Source organism: Euleptes europaea, chromosome 12 (assembly GCF_029931775.1).
Source record: "Euleptes europaea isolate rEulEur1 chromosome 12, rEulEur1.hap1, whole genome shotgun sequence".
Lineage (NCBI taxonomy): Eukaryota > Metazoa > Chordata > Lepidosauria > Squamata > Sphaerodactylidae > Euleptes > Euleptes europaea.
The window spans coordinates 69,401,752-69,418,123 of NC_079323.1; the positions used below are offsets into that span (position 1 = coordinate 69,401,752).

A 16,372-nucleotide genomic window follows, 5' to 3' on the forward strand; every position below is an offset into this window, starting at 1 on the left:
ATGACTAGGCGTGCAATCACATCTTGACTACTGGTCTGTCTTCTCTGGCCCAGCTCCAGGGTCAGATGATCACCTGCATGGACTCAGTACCATGGGCCCGCCTGCACGCCTGCCCTCTCCAATGGTTCCTCAAGCCCTACCAACAGCACATCCTTCAGAGGAGGAACATTCTCCTGACTCTTTCAAACTCCACCAAGCGCAGCCTACACTGGTGGGCAAACCCCGTCAACCTCCGGAGGGGCCACCAGTACTGGCACTGAACAACAACTCAGATCTTCACTGACGCCAACTTAGAGGGTTGGGGTGCCATGGTGAACCAGCAAATAGCACAGGGCACATGGACAGAGACGGAGAGAGGCCTCCACATCAATCGACTCAAGCTCAGGGCCATCTACAATGTGCTCAAGTTGTTGAGGGCTCCCACATGCTGATCCGAACAGACAGCGTCGCTGCGAAGGCCCACCTAAACAAGCAGGGGGAGGTCCAAGTCGTCATCACTTCACCAGGAGACCATTCGAATTCTGCTCTGGGTGGAGAAACACTCTGCATCCCTCAGAGCGGAGCACATCCGAGGTGAGCTCAACATCCAAGCTGACTGGCTGAGCAGACAGAAGGTCGATGAGGGCGAGTGGTCACTACAGCCCTGGATATTCCAAGCGATCATCGCTTATTTCAGGAGACCCGCAGTAGACCTCTTCGCCTCCCCAACGAACCATCAGGTGCCTCACTTTTTTGCGCACTACGATCATCCCAGAGCGGAGCAAGTGGACGCCCTCCTCACCCCGTGGCCCCAGGGGCTCCTCTACGCATTCCCGCCACTGCCAATAATACCAAAGACCCTCCAGAAACTGTGACAAAAGCGCGTGACGGTCTTCTTCGTGGCACCCGACTGGCCACACAGACCCTGGTACTCCACCCTCAGGGAACTGTCCATACAGCCCCCGTGGTGGATACCAACATGCTTCGCCAAGGACCTGTTCTCCACCCGGACCCAGGCTAGATTTGCTTGACCGTCTGGGTATTGAGAGGCAAAGGCTTCTAAACCTCGGCTACTGCCCCAATGTCGTCGACACCATGATGGTGGCACGGCGTCCTTCCACCCAGCGAATATACAACACCATGTGGAAGGCCTTCGTCAGGTAGTGCAGGCGCAAAGGGGCAGACCCTCTCGAGCCCTCCACAGCTGAGCTCCTGGCCTTCCTCCAGGAAGGGACCCAACAGGGACTGCGACCTGCTCCCCTCCGCAAACAGCTGGCAGCGATTCCCACCGTTGTTCCATTTCTGGAAAACTACACCACCTCAAGACATCCACATGTCTGCACTTTCCTGAGAGGGGTGTCTCTGACCTTGCCACTAGTCATCCACAGATTTCCATCGTGGCGCCTACCCGTCATGCTTGCAGCACTCACCAAACCACCATTTGAGCCCCTGAGGGAAGTCTCTCTGCAGTTCCTCCTCATGAAGACCTTGTTCCTCATGGCAGTCATGTCGGCATGCAGAGTCTCTGAGCTGAGCGCCCTATCGTCAAGGTGGGGTCTCTGCATGTTCCTGTAAGCTCCTGACCCAAAGAACCAGAAATCACCACAGAGACACTTAGAATCCAAGCAGTTGGCTTTTACTGGTCAAAAGGCAATACAGTGCTTATAAAATAAGATGTCAGCTATGGGTGTCTTGCTAGCTTGTTGGCAATATAAAGCTTACAAAGATTACAAAGCATAAACATCAAGGCACACTTTCCCAGGAGAGCGTTCCCAGGCTTTGGAATGTGGCGTCGTCCTTGAGGTCAGGACGGTACAGCAAAGAGACAGAAGCAACACTTGAACTGAGATAACGGCCTGACATCCTGCTCCCCTTAAGGCCCCCTCCCATCCTGTAAGGGGGCTGGTTTGTCTGGATAGGCGATGTGAAAGGCGTTGACGAGTTTGGGGGCGGAGACGTCTCGCGCACGTACCCATTCGTCATAGGCAGGGGGGAAGTGTTTCCAGCGGACTAAGTATTGTAAACTTCCATGGTGAATGCGGGAGTTCAGGATTTTGGAAACCTCAAAGTGTTCCTCCCCCCCCCCACCATCAGAGGCTGCTCGGGAGGCGGCTCCGGATGCCATTGCGGAGATGCAATATGGGGCTTCAGGAGGCTGATGTGGAAAACAGGATGTACCCGCCTCAGGGTTTTGGGGAGAGACAGTTCCACCGTGACTGGATTTATGATGCGAACGATGGGGAAAGGGCCAATGTACTTAGCATCAAGTTTATGGCACGGACGGGTGGAACGCAGGTTTTTAGTGGATAAGTAAACCAGTTTACCCACTTGTAAGTCTCCCCCGGGGGAACGATGCTTGTCGGCCTGCGCTTTGTATTTGCGTTTGGCTCGGTCAAGGTTGCTAACCAGCCAGGGCCATGTGGTACGGAGGGTGTGTGCCCAAGAGTCAATGTCGGCATCCCCCTCCCCCTCCAGATCGCCTTTTGGGGTGACAGGACCGAAGTCCTGTCCGTACACTGCATAAAAGGGGCTGAAACCTGTGGATTGATGTACAGCATTATTGTAGGCATATTCTGCAAAAGGTAACAGTTCTACCCAGTCATCCTGATGGTAGTTAACATAACAGTGCAAATAGCATTCAAGTACAGCATTGACACGTTCAGTTTGGCCATCCGTTTGGGGATGGTATGCACTAGACAATCCCTGTTCCACCCCCACTAACTTGAGAAAGGCTTTCCAAAACTTAGCAACGAAGCTACTTCCGCGGTCGCAGATTATCTTGCGCGGAAACGAATGTAGTCTAAAGACATGTGATACGAAGAGGCGGGCCAACTTCTGAGCAGAGGGGATCCCTGCGCATGGAACCAAATGTATTTGTTTAGAAAATAAGTCAGTAATAACCCATAATACAGTTTTTCCCCCACTGAGAGGGAGATCAGTCATAAAGTCCATAGCAATTACTTCCCAGGGTCTGCTGGGTATTTCAAGTGGTTGCAGTAGTCCCGGGGGCTTGCCTTGAGATCGTTTGACTGTGGCGCAAACAGGACAGCTGCGAATAAAAGAGTCAATATCAGAACGCATTCCCCCCCACCAAAATTGTCTGCGCAACAGGTGAAGGGTTTTCAGGAACCCAAAGTGTCCAGCTGTTTTTACTCCATGAGCTAGGTGTAAAACGTCTTTTCGGAGCGCTTTGGGCACATACAATTTTGAGTCTTTGTACCAAGAGCCCCCTTGTTCGATTACACTAGGGGGTAGGGTTTGGGCTGAGCGTTCCATTAACTCTTGGAGCTGATCGACTCGACCGGAGAGCTCTCGATTCTGGGCTCGTAAGAGGTGAACATCTTCTCCTGGGCCCCCGGTACGATGGGGTTTACTTGTCCGAAAACTCGTGGCCCATTGAGAACCGTCTCCATATAGATCCTCTTCTCAGACTCACCGGAGTCTTGGCGTCGATCCGCAAGGCGGCGTGCGCGTTGGGTCGTGCGTGACGGGGCAAATACTGGGGAGAAAGACAGTCCCAACGGATGGCCGCTCCTCCTAGTGTCTTTGGGGCGGCTGCCCGTCCGCGCCCGATCCGCAGCCAACTGTAACTCCTTATCCCTTGCGGCTTGAGCCTCGGCTGCCGCCTGAGCCGCTTCTGCAGCTGCTTTATCAGCAAGGACCTTTTCGTTTTCAAGTCTTAGGGCTGCAGCTGCAGTAACATGCGGTAAAAGTTCCGTTTCCAGGATAGTAAGAATAGGATCTGATTCCCCGCCCAGCAATGGTTGTATACGAACAGCAATAGCAGGTGCATCGGGCCCAAACGTCGACGCCAAACGCTGGGCCAAGGTAGCTACCGGGGTATCCTTTGTACAATCCACAAAGAGGAGGGCTGTGTGAACAGCGATCCGTTTGGCTTTGGCTTGACAGTCGGCCGCATCGGGTACCAGGGAAAAACCTTCCGGTGCAGGTCCTGCCATGGCGCCTATATCCAGGGTAACAGTACGCGTTAGAGCCGTGGACGGGAGAGTCTCCCGGGCAATAAGTTTGTCCAATAATCCGGTCAGTACTTGTAAGTCCTCGGTTGCTGACCGGGCATCATCCAGTAGTCGATCAAAATCTTGGAGGTCTAAACTGGTATTAGTATCCTCCGCGGCTAACATCCAGAGAGCCCTCCCTAGAGATTGCCACTGTGTTTGTACCAGGTCCCTCAAGCGGCAAACCTCTAGAGAAGTCCTAAAAAGTTCAGCGACCAAGTCCTGCAACAGGGTAGGATCCTCAAATAAGGACTCCAGGGTTCCAAAAGGCCGCAGGCACGGTTCACTCGGGGAGCAACCTCCTAGCTCCCACCCGAGTGGCAGGCGAACCCTCCTGGGCTCCAGCCTGACTAGGGGAATGTTGAAGAGTGATAGCTGACATAATGTAAGCTCCTGACCCAAAGAACCAGAAATCACCACAGAGACACTTAGAATCCAAGCAGATGGCTTTTACTGGTCAAAAGGCAATACAGTGCTTATAGAATAAGATGTCAGCTATGGGTGTCTTGCTAGCTAGTTGGCAATATAAAGCTTACAAAGATTACAAAGCATAAACATCAAGGCACACTTTCCCAGGAGAGCGTTCCCAGGCTTTGGAATGTGGCGTCGTCCTTGAGGTCAGGACGGTACAGCAAAGAGACAGAAGCAACACTTGAACTGAGATAACGGCCTGACAGTTCCACAAAGACAAAGTGGTACTCCGGCCGGATCCCATGTTTGTCCCAAAGGTCAACACGGCCTTCCACAGGCAGCAGGAAATCCACCTGCCCTCCTTTGCCCCTTCCCTGCAGCATCCTAGGGAAAAGGACTTGCACATCCTCGACGTGAGGTGGGCACTCTGCATATATCTCACCCGCACAAGACTGTTCCAGCAGACCAACACACTCTTCATCTCCATGACTGCCCCCAACAGGGGCAGGAAGCTTTCCAAGCCAGCCGTCAGCAGGACACTGTGCAGGTGCATTGAGGAGGTTTACAAGCTCAGCAACAGGCCAGTCCCTCCTGTCATCACTGCACACTCGATCTGCAGCATGGCCACCTTGGCAGTCTTCGACAATTGGGCATTGGTCGAGGAGATCTGCAAGGCAGCTATATGGTCATCTGTCGTCAGACACTACCGACTGCATAAATACTCCTCAGTGGATGCAGCCTTTGGCCATCGGGTGCTCCAGCGTATCCTCGACACGGACGACTCCCACCCTTGATGGCATAGCTCTCAGACATCCCATCAGTTTCCAAGATGCCCTCCTGACCAGAGGGAGAATGGGACCTTGGTTACTTGCCGTGAAGGTTCCTTCTCTGAGTACAGGAGGGCATCTTGCCCCACCTGGGGCAAAGACAGGAGCACCCTCTGAAACCATTACTGGATGGTCAAGCAAGGGAAGAGAGCGGGCCTCCTCCCCGTGACTAGACACAGTTATTGTTTTTCGTTCACAGCCTGTTTTGCGTTTTTGCTGTATACCAAAAAAAAGGGAAACTATTCCTCATTCTGTTATCATTAGCACCGTTCACTTACATAAAGTTTGGTTTCACACCTATGTTGTGGTCCTGAGTCTCGGTTCATTCCTAACATAACATTCCTTACAGCTTCCTGCAATCCATCCTCCTGAGAACCCTAGCTCTGGAAGTCTCAAAACTGGAGACGATGGGCAGTTCCAAGCAGGAAGCAGGAAGTGGGAGAAAGTTTTACTAGTTCCTGCCTGCCCTTAGAACCGGAAAGGAATCACCCATCCGTTTCTAAGATGCCCTCCTGTACTCAGAGGAGAAGGAACCTTCACGGTAAGTAACCAAGGTCCTATTTTAGGTGAACAGCGTGTCATGGATTCTAATGTTTTTGCCATTGAAAGTCAATAGAAAACCCTTAGCAACCCTCCAATGACTTTATTTTTTTTAAATAATTTTTTATTGATTTTTATAACAAATCAAAAAAAAGAAAAATATATATACATAATAATAAAAGATAATAATAATAAAAGAAAAAAATAATAATACATACATATATAGAGCGTACAATTCTGTTATTACATTATACATATAAAGATATAAATTGTTTATATTATTATACATATATTGTTATACATATGTTGTTATACATATAAAAATATATATTACGCCCTACTTCAAAAACCCACCACCCACCACAGTGCCCATCACCCATGGACTTCCGATGGGGTGTAGTGACTAATAGAAAAAATCACATTATTATACATTAATTAAAATCACATTGTACTATAATTCGGTAACTATATTTTTAAAATCCGTTTTTGCCGATTTATCCCAATATGCAGCGGCCTTTGACCACATAATTTTAAATTCCTCCATGTCTTTACCATGTAAAGATGCTGTAATTTTTGCCATCCGCATATACATCCATAACTTTTCTCTCCATTCTCTAATTGAAGGTTTATTCGTTTGCTTCCACTTTTTTGCAATTGTAATTCTAGCTGCTGCAAAACTATATTGGCATATGACTCTATCACCTTTATCCAATTCTCTATTTGGAATACCCATTAAACAAAAAGCGGGATCTCGCTTAATTTTTACTTTAATCAAATTATTAGTTTCATTCATAACTGATTGCCAAAATCTCCTAATTTTTTTACAAAACCACCAACTATGCATAAACGTTCCTATATCAGTACCACATTTCCAGCAAAACGCTTTATCATCTTTTTTCATTTTACTTAATAAAACCGGAGTTATATGCCATCTATAAAACATTTTATATAGATTTTCTCTTATTTCATTCGAAATAGTAAACCTAAATTCATTTTTCCAAAGCTTTTCCCAAATTTCCAAATCAATATTATATCCTAGATCTCTCATCCATTTCAACATGACTGGTTTAATCCTTTCTTGTTCTAAGTTCAATTCTATAAGTACTTTATAAATCCTACCAATCAATCCGTTATTACTTTGGTTCTTGTAGGTTATCCGGGCTGTGTAACCGTGGTCTTGGAATTTTCTTTCCTGACGTTTCGCCAGCAACTGTGGCAGGCATCTTCAGAGTAGTAACACTGAAGGACAGTGTCTCTCAGTGTCAAGGGTGAAGGAAGAGTAATATATAGTCAGAAAGGGGTTGGGTTTGAGCTGAGTATTGTCCTGCAAAAGTATTGTCCTGTAAGTATCAAGATAATGTGCTAATGAGGGTATGGTATGTTAATATGGAACCATTGTATCCTGAAGTGATCTGTTAATGTGTGTAATCCAAAACTAATCTGTATGGCTATTGTTGAATGTTGTCTTTGTCTGGAGGTTTTTCAGGGCAGGAAGCCAAGCCTTATTCATTCTTAAACTCTCCTCTTTTCTGTTAAAGTTGTGCTGATGTTTATGAATTTCAATGGCTTCTCTGTGCAATCTGACAAAATAGTTGGTAGAATTGTCCAGTCTTTCAGTGTCTTGGAATAAGACCCTGTGTCCTGTTTGTGTCAGTCCATGTTCAGCCACTGCTGATTTCTCAGGTTGGCCAAGTCTGCAGTATCTTTCATGTTCTTTTATCCTTGTTTGTATGCTGCGTTTTGTGGTCCCGATGTAAACTTCTCCACAGCTGCAAGGTATACGATATACTCCTGCAGAGGTGAGGGGGTCTCTTTTGTCTTTTGCTGATCGTAGCATTTGTTGTATTTTCTTGGTGGGTTTAAACACTGTTTGTAGGTTATGTTTTTTCAAAAGTTTCTCCATCCTATCAGTGACTCCTTTAATAAATGGCAAGAATACCTTTCCTATGGGAGACTGTTTTTCTTGAGTTTTCTGATTTTTGTTTGGTTCAATGGCCTTCTGATTTCATTCTTGGAGTAGCCGTTTGCTAGCAGTGCGTGATTTAGATGATACTTTATGAGGTACATTCTGACTAAAATACTCCTTTATGGAGGCGTAGAGATTGTGAATGATTACTTGCTACATAAACATGTTTAAGACTAATGATGTCTGACCTTATATAATATTTTAAGACTTTGCAACAGCAAGCATATATATAATGTAAATAAATGTGTTTTTATTATACTTATACTCTTGTCCAGTATTATAAATTTATTGCCGTGTTCAAGAGATGTCCTAGGAACTGTAACAGGTTTCTAGAAACCATTGATTCCAGTCTAGTGGTGTCTTGCTGAATAAGATAACATATTCCTTCTCAGGAAGGGGTCCTTTCTAAGAGTGTATGCACTTAACGGCCCGAACCGCGACAAGCGGAAGCAGGACCTAGATTCTGAAATAATTATAACTAGTTTCTTAATTTTAATCTGATTCACATATTGAAAAAAATATGCTTGGTTCATTTCAGGACAGGTATCAAAATCTGAAATGAGGGGAGAACTTCCGGTGACTGAGCTGGTCCCGGTGCCAGTCTTCTAGGAGAGCTCCTAGTAGAATCCAAGATATGCTTTAAATTGGAGTGCTTTTAGCACACCAACCCGGTCCTAAACAGTGGACTGGGATGCAGGAATTCCTCTGCAGCCAGAAGATAGCAGTGTGACTCCCATACTCTCTGAGGGAACTTTTTTTAAGTCCCCCGGAGGTGTGGATGCAGTCCTGCTTTGGCACTGAGGGGAGAAGGCATCGCCGCAAGCGTTTTCTTGGCTACCGGCCGAGACCTCCAGCAGCTATTACCATCTTAAGAAACATTTAAAGGAAAAATACCTCACTCTCCGAAGTCTAAGTGAGTACAAGAATTCTTTTGATCTTACCAGATACAGAAAATTAACCGGGATGAAAGTAACTACTGGAAACTCCGCATGCCTCCCCCCCCCCATCGTATAAAGCCTTTTTTGTTAAGATAAATCATCAGATAAAGTGGCAAGGACTTTGTCAAATTGATCTGTGGGTAGACAAAACAATCAAACTTCCTGATTGATGTGAAAGGGACCAATCAGCTTCTATGACGTTTGAGGGGAAAGGATAATTAAAACCCTCCCTTTTCTTGGATATGCTACCTTTTCCCGGCTGGGAAAGGTCTTCCATCCACGTCCTCAAGTTTCGTTTTCAAGAACTGGAAGACATCTAGAAATTGCCGTGACTTGCAGAAGCATGTTTGCCGATTGTGGGGAGAAGAGAAGTGAAAGAAGTGTGCAGGACTGAAAGGTGTCCCCTCGGTCCATCATCTTTAAAAAACTACAAAACAGGGGATGTCGGTAAGTCCGTGGCTATACTGTTTTCTGTCAACTTCCTACTTCCTGTCTACTGCCGATCTAGAGTGTCTGCAAAAAAAACTTGTTGGTTTTTTCAGAAAATTTTCAAACCTCAATTTCTACTTCAAACTAAGGACTTCTTGGAAAAAAATTCTTAGTGATTATGTTCAACAAAGCCTATTAATCTACCCACACTCATTAAAATCTTTGATTTTGGACCTGCCAAACCGCTGTTGAGAAGGGCATTCTGGCAAGAATCTGCCATGGAAAAGTTAATTCAGGATATGTTCAATCTACAAAATGAGACAACTGCAAGGTTCCACAAACAACTGATAAACCAACAAAAGCAGATGTCAGCACTGCTGGAGCAGATGATGACCAAATTTAATATCTCCACCCTGCCAGCAACCCAAAACAGGAATGAATTCATAGAAGATGCTGCAGATGTATTCCCAAATACTGCAATATTAGAGAGCTCTCTTGCTGAGGAAGAAGAGAAAGAACACACAACAGACCAAACTCCAATAGCCTTGCCGATACCAATGGAGCAGAATGTAAGTGATTTCTTCAATTTGCTTGATGAATGGTTCAGTACTTACTTGGACAGGAAAACTCGACTTGTTGGGATCTTCCTCTTAGAACTGGATGCGGAAAACATTGCAACTAAGATACGCTTTGATGACTACTCATTTGTGGAAGAGAGCTTACTAACACCTTTTAAGGACCATCTTCGGTGTTTAATGAAAATGATGAAAGGAAGGAGGTGTTGGAAAACCCGGATTAAGGGACTAATTTAACTGGCTTTGATATTTTATGTGGTGAAGATTAATAAATGGAATTGGTTAAAAGAACAGATCTTATGGATATGGATTGTATTTGATAATAAATTTACTAGCAATATTTCACTGAATTGGTGATAGGGAGGAAGGGAGAACTTAAAATAAATAAATTTTTTTAATGGAAGTAATTAATGCTACTTTGTTCTACTAATCCTTTTATCATTGTTGTCCTTTTTACCCTTTTTTCTTATTTCTTTCTGTTTTCTTTTTTGTTATAGTAAGGGATAGATAAATAATGGAAATAAATATTAGGATTAGAAATCTATGCAAAAGAATATACAAATATATTTTGAGATGGAGGAGGGTGTAGGGGAAATTAACCTATGATTGAATGTAACAATCTTGGCAAATGTTTTCTATCTATTCTGATGTTTATTGTTTATTTGTATTTGCTGAACTATGTTTTAATAGTTTAGAAAAATAAAAAAAATTGCATATTAAAAAAAAAATCTGAAATGAGGGCTGCCTGTACAGACACTAGTGTGTTTGTTTAGAATACAATTGTCGAAAGTCAAAACATGAGCTTTTGAAAGGTTTAGAATTATACAGTTTTACTTGGTTTGTATGTTTGTTTTTTTATTTAAATGGCAATAGTCTAAATTACTAATGCAACATTTCGATTCGAGTCCAGTAGAACTTTAGAAACCAACCAGATTCTTAGGGTATAAATTTTTCAGAGTCAAGGCTCCCTTTGTCTCTAAGGTGCTGCTGGACTCCAAGGTGGCTGTTCTACTGCAGACCAGCGCGGCCCCCCTCTGAAACTAATGCAACGTTATTAAGCTCATTTGAGAGTCCTATTGAAAATGGAGCAGGCTTAAAAGAAATAGGCAGGATTGGGTTGTAAATAGATGTAGAAGGAAAATGGGTGCATTTGTATGTATTTTAGTTAAAATGAAATTGTGTAGTATAGTAAAAATGTCTTATATGCATTTATTATATTTGTATAGACCATTTTGCAATTTGGACAGTGTTGGCAGGGAGAAGTGGGTACAGTTGACCTAGTGAAAATATTGATCAAAGTATGCTGTAATAAAATTATTTGTAACTAGGATTCAAGATAACATTTCTCTGCCTTTTAAAAGACAAACTGAATATGCCCTTGACAAAAAATATCATAATTTAAAAGATTTTTTAAAAACATCCTCATTAGAAAAAAATAACACATTAACAAATTTGAACTAAAACCTGTTTTACTGTGAATGTAACAAAAAATACTCTGCATTTTTTCCCACTTACGTAGTAGTAAAAGCCATCGCTGAGTGCAAAAGCAGCTCCAGTGACGCAAGGGGGGCAGGTGTCACACTTGCTGCTGCTCTTCCTCCTGCCTGCGGCCTTTTTGGTTGCAGCGGCTTTTTTATCTGTCAGGGTCCTGCAACCGCTGGAATCACCTTTTCAGTATTCACAGGTGGCTACTGGGGAAAGAACCACGTCTGCCAGCAACTTTTATTGACAATATTTATTTTTACTTTATTTGTTTATTTAAACATTGATTAGCCACTTTTCTCCCTTAGAATCATAGAATCATAGAGTTGGAAGGGACCACCAGGGCCATCAAGTCCTACCCCCTGCACAATGCAGGAAGTTCACAACTACCTCCCCACCACACCTAGTATCCAGAAGATGGCCAAGATGCCCTTCCTCTCATCATCTGCCTAAGGTCATAGAATCAGCATTGCTGACAGATGGCCATCTAACCTCTTCTTAAAAACCTCCAGGGAAGGAGAGCTTACCACCTCCCGAGGAAGCCTGTTTCACTGAGGAACCACTCTAACTGTTAGAAAATTCTTCCTAATGTCTAGACGGAAACTCTTGATTTAATTTCAACCTGTTGGTTCTGGTCCGACCTTCTTGGGCAACAGAAAACAACTTGGCACCCTCCTCTATATGACAGCCCTTCAAGTACCTGAACATGGTTATCATATCCCCTCTCAGTCTTCTCTTCAGGCTAAACATACTGAGCTCCTTCAACCTTTCCTCATAAGACTTGGTCTCCAGACCCCTCACCATCTTTGTTGCCCTTCTCTGGACACGTTCCAGCTTGTCCACATCTTTTTTAAACTGTGGTGCCCAAAACTGAACACAGTACTCTAGTTGAGGTCTAACCAGAGTGGAGTAAAAGCGATACCATCACTTCGCGTGATCTGGACACTATACTTCTGTTGATGCAGCCCAAGACTGCATTTGCCTTTTTAGTTACCTCATCACACTGCTGACTCATGTTCAGTGTTTGGTCTACTAAGACCCCAAGATCCTTTTCACACACACTACTGCTCAAACAAGTCTCCCCCATTCTATAATTATGCATTTGATTTTTCCTTCCTAAATGCAGAACTTTACATTTGTCTTTGTTGAAGTGCATTTTATTAGTTCTAGCCCATTTCTCCAGCCTGTCAAGATCATCCTGCATCTTGGCTCTGTCTTCTACCGTATTTGCTACCCCTCCCAATTTAGTATCATCTACAAATTTAATAAGCATCCCCTCTATTCCTTCATCCAAATCATTTATAAAGATGTTGATCAACACAGGGCCCAGCACAGATCCCTGAGGAACTCCACTAGTCACTTCACTCCAAGTGGATGAGGAACCATTAACTAGCACTCTTTGGGTACGATCTGTCAACCAGTTGCAGATCCACCTACCGTATATACTCAGCTATAAGCCGACCCGAGTATAAGCCGACCCCCCAAATTTGAGGCCAGAAAAGGGAATTTCTTATTGACCTGCGTATAAGCCGAGGGTCAATAAGAAATTCCCTTTACTGGCAATGCTGCGCTCTAAAATGCCGGCCGCCATTTTAGAGCGCAGGGCCCCTGCCCCAGGTCGCCCTCCCGCCGGCCTCCCAGGCCCTCCCGCCCCACCCCGACCCCAGTGCCATCCAAGGGGGGGAGGGGGAAGAGCCCCTGAACCCCCTACTTACCGGGAGACGTGGCGAATCGGCGGCGTGGCCTTCCTGGGCCGGCAGGAGGCCTTTCCAGGCCCCTGCCGGCCGGAGGAAGGCGCTTGGGCGCGTGGGTGGCGGCGGCGCAGCCGGCAGGGGCCTCCTGCCGGCCCAGGAAGGTCCCTGCCGGCAGAAGAAAGGCGCCCAGGCACCTGGGCGGCGGCGGAGCAGCCGGCAGGGACCTCCTGCCGGCCCCTCCAGGACCCTGCCGGCAGGAGAAAGGCTCCCTGCCGCCTGGGCGGTGGCAGAGCGGCCGGCAGAGACCTTCTGCCAGCCCAGGAAGGTCCCTGCCGGCAGAAGAAAGGCGCCCGGGCGCCTGGGCGGCAGCGGAGCAGCCGGCAGGAACCTCCTGCCGGCCCCTCCAGGCCCCTGCCGGCAGGAGAAAGGCTCCCGGGCGAGGCTGTGAGCGGTAAGTTCCTCCCTCCCTCCTCCCTCCTCCCTCCTCCCCTCTCCTACTGTATTGACCCATGTATAAGCCGAGTTCGGCTTTTTCAGCCCTTTTTTTGGGCTGAAAAACTCGGCTTATACACGAGTATATACGGTAACAGTAACAGGATCTGAATCACATTTTCCCAATTTGTCAACTAGAATATTATGTGGAACCTTATCAAAAGCCTTACTGAAATCTAGATAAACTATGTCTACAGCATTCCCCTGATCCAGCAAGGTAGTAACTTTCTCAAAAAAGGAGATAAGATTAGTCTGACATGACTTATTCTTGAAAAACCCTTGCTGGCTCTCAGTGATCAGATCTATCCTTTCTAAATGCTCAAGGACGGACTGTTTGATGATTTGTTCGAACACTTTTCCTGGTATAGAAGTCAAGCTGATGGGTCGGTAGTTACCTGGATCCTCCTTTTTCCCCTTCTTGAAGATGGGGACAACATTTGCCGCCTCCAGTCTTTTGGCACCTCACCTGTTTGCCAAGACTTTTCCAAAATAATGGACAGAGGTTCCGAAATTACATCTGCAAGTTCTTTGAGTACCCTTGGGTGCAATTCATCTGGCCCAGAGGATTTTGTTTCATTTACAGAAACCAGATGTTTGTGCACTACCCCAATGCCAATTCTAGGCTGCAAATCCCTTCCCTCATCACATGTTCTGTTTATGCCATGTTGAGCACCACTTCCCTCATGAGAAAAAACTGAGGAAAAGAAGGAATTGAGGAGTTCTTCCCCCTCTTCATCTCCTGTTACAATTTCACTTTCCGGTCCACGCAATGGGCTTATCTTGTCCTTGTTCTTACTCTTACTCTGTATATAGGAAAAGATCCCTTTTTTTGTTGCGTTTAGCATCTCTTGCTAGCCTAAGTTCATACTGAGCTTTAGCTTTCCTAACACTCTCCCTACAAGCACTAGTTATTTGTTTATATTCCTCTTTGGTTATAAGGCCCTCCTTCCACTTCCTAAATGAGTCTTTTTTATTTCTCAACTCTTTAAAAAGCTGTTTATGGAGCCACCCTGCCCTCTTTAGGCTCCTCCCATTTTTCCTTCTCATCGGAATGGTTTGTGATTGCGCCTTCAGTATTTTATTTTTAAGAAATGCCCACCCTTCTTGAACTCCCTTCTTCTTAAATATTTCTGACCATGGGATTCTACCTAGCATAAGTTTAAGTTTGTTAAAATTGGCTCTTTTAAAGTCCAACCTATATGTCTGACTACGTACAGGTTTTCCTTTCCCCAAGATTGTAAATTCCAAGAGTACGTGGTCACTACTACCCAGTGTGCCTACTACTTTAACCTCATCAACCAGTTCTTCCCTGTGGGTGAAAATCAAGTCTAAGATAGCAAATCCCCTTGTTTCCCTGTCCACTTTCTGGAATAGGAAGTTGTCAGCAAGACAAGTCAGGAATTTATTGGATCTTGCATTTTTAGCAGTGTTGGACTTCCAACGGATATCCGGGTAATTAAAATCTCCCATGACCACCATGTCCCTTCTCTGAGAACTTTGTGATCTGGTCTAGAAGGGTGCCATCCAAGTCCTCTGCCTGATTTGGTGGTCGATAGCAGACCCCCGCGAGAATATCACGATTGTTACTTATTCCTTTTATGTTTACCCATAGAGTCTCGACTGCACTACCATGCTCAGATTAATGTACTTCTTCACAAGTGTACACATCTTTGACATACAGTGCTACTCCTCCCCACTTATCAGTCGATCCCTTTTAAACAAGTTGTACCCCTCAATCTTAATATTCCAATCATGAGTTACATCCCACCAAGTTTCAGAAATGCCTATTAGATCAAAATCCCCTTCCTGTATTAGTGCTTGGAGTTTTTCCTGCTTGTTTCCCATACTCTGTGCATTGGTGTACAAGCATCGAAATCCGTGGTTTATGTGCCCTGATGTTTTCATTTCTGTACTTACCTGTGAGTTTATGCTTCCTTGCATACATGCCACTCCCTGCAAATCTTTATTGTTATCTTCTCCAGGTATTATCAGCATACAAGGCTTTAAATTGTTGTCTCGCTCCCCCATAGGATTTAGTTTAAAGCCCTCCTGATCAGGTTTGCAAGGCTCTCACCAAACACATTTTTTCCTACCCTCGTGAGGTGTAAACCATCCCCCAACAGAAGAGCTTCTTCTCGAAAGCGTAAGCCATGGTCCAGAAATCCAAACCTTTCTTGACGACACCACCTACGCAGCCAGTCATTAATTTGGAGTATTCGTCTTTCCCTCCTAAACCACAACCTTCAACAGGCAGAACTGACGAAAACACAACCTGCGCCCCCCAAGTCCTTCACCTTCTCACCCAGAGCCATGTAGTCTCTTTCAATATGTTCTGGGCTGTGCCGGGCAATACCATTTGTTCCCACATGAACGAGCAAGAAAGGGTAATAATCTGTGGGCTTGATGAGTCTTCCTACCCTTTCCGTCACATCCTGGATGCGTGCACCCGGTAAACAGCAGACCTCTCAGGACAACAAGTCAGGTCGGCATACTTTAGACTCTACCCCTCTCAGGAGGGAATCCCCCATTACGAGAACACGCCTCTTCCTAAATTATGGGGCAGAAGATCGAGTCCTCTCATGCGCAGGAGCCTGAGGAATTTCTTTCACTCTTTGAGGGGATAGCCCTTGTTCCAGGGGTCCAGAATCAGTATCTATTGGGAGATCCTGTAACCGATTGCTGAGCAAGAGAGGATCAGGATGTGTCCTGATTTTCCTTCTCCTTGTGGCCCTCAAGGTGGCTTACAATATAAAGAAATAAGAACCATAGCTAATAGACCAGTTAATGTCATTGGCTGTCTTTCCAGCCTTCATATCGTTAGAGCTGCATGTTATCTCCTCCATGAATGCTGAAAAGAATTCTTTGAAGACCACCACCAATGAATAAATAGAAAATGTGGTGCATGTGGCAGACATCAAGGCATAAAGAATATAAAATGAAAAGTTCTTGTAAAGGCATAACCATTTTAACATCCTTTCTGTTGCCATAATAAATTTTTATAGAGTGTCATAGTTTTTATTTAA

The 16,372-nt window shown here is 45.2% G+C and overlaps 1 protein-coding gene across 20 annotated transcripts in view; it reads left to right on the top strand.

The window, feature by feature from the left end:
* Nucleotides 1-16,372, top strand: part of CASK (calcium/calmodulin dependent serine protein kinase) — a 327,562-nt gene that overhangs the window by 159,803 nt on the left and 151,387 nt on the right. The window lies entirely within an intron of this gene.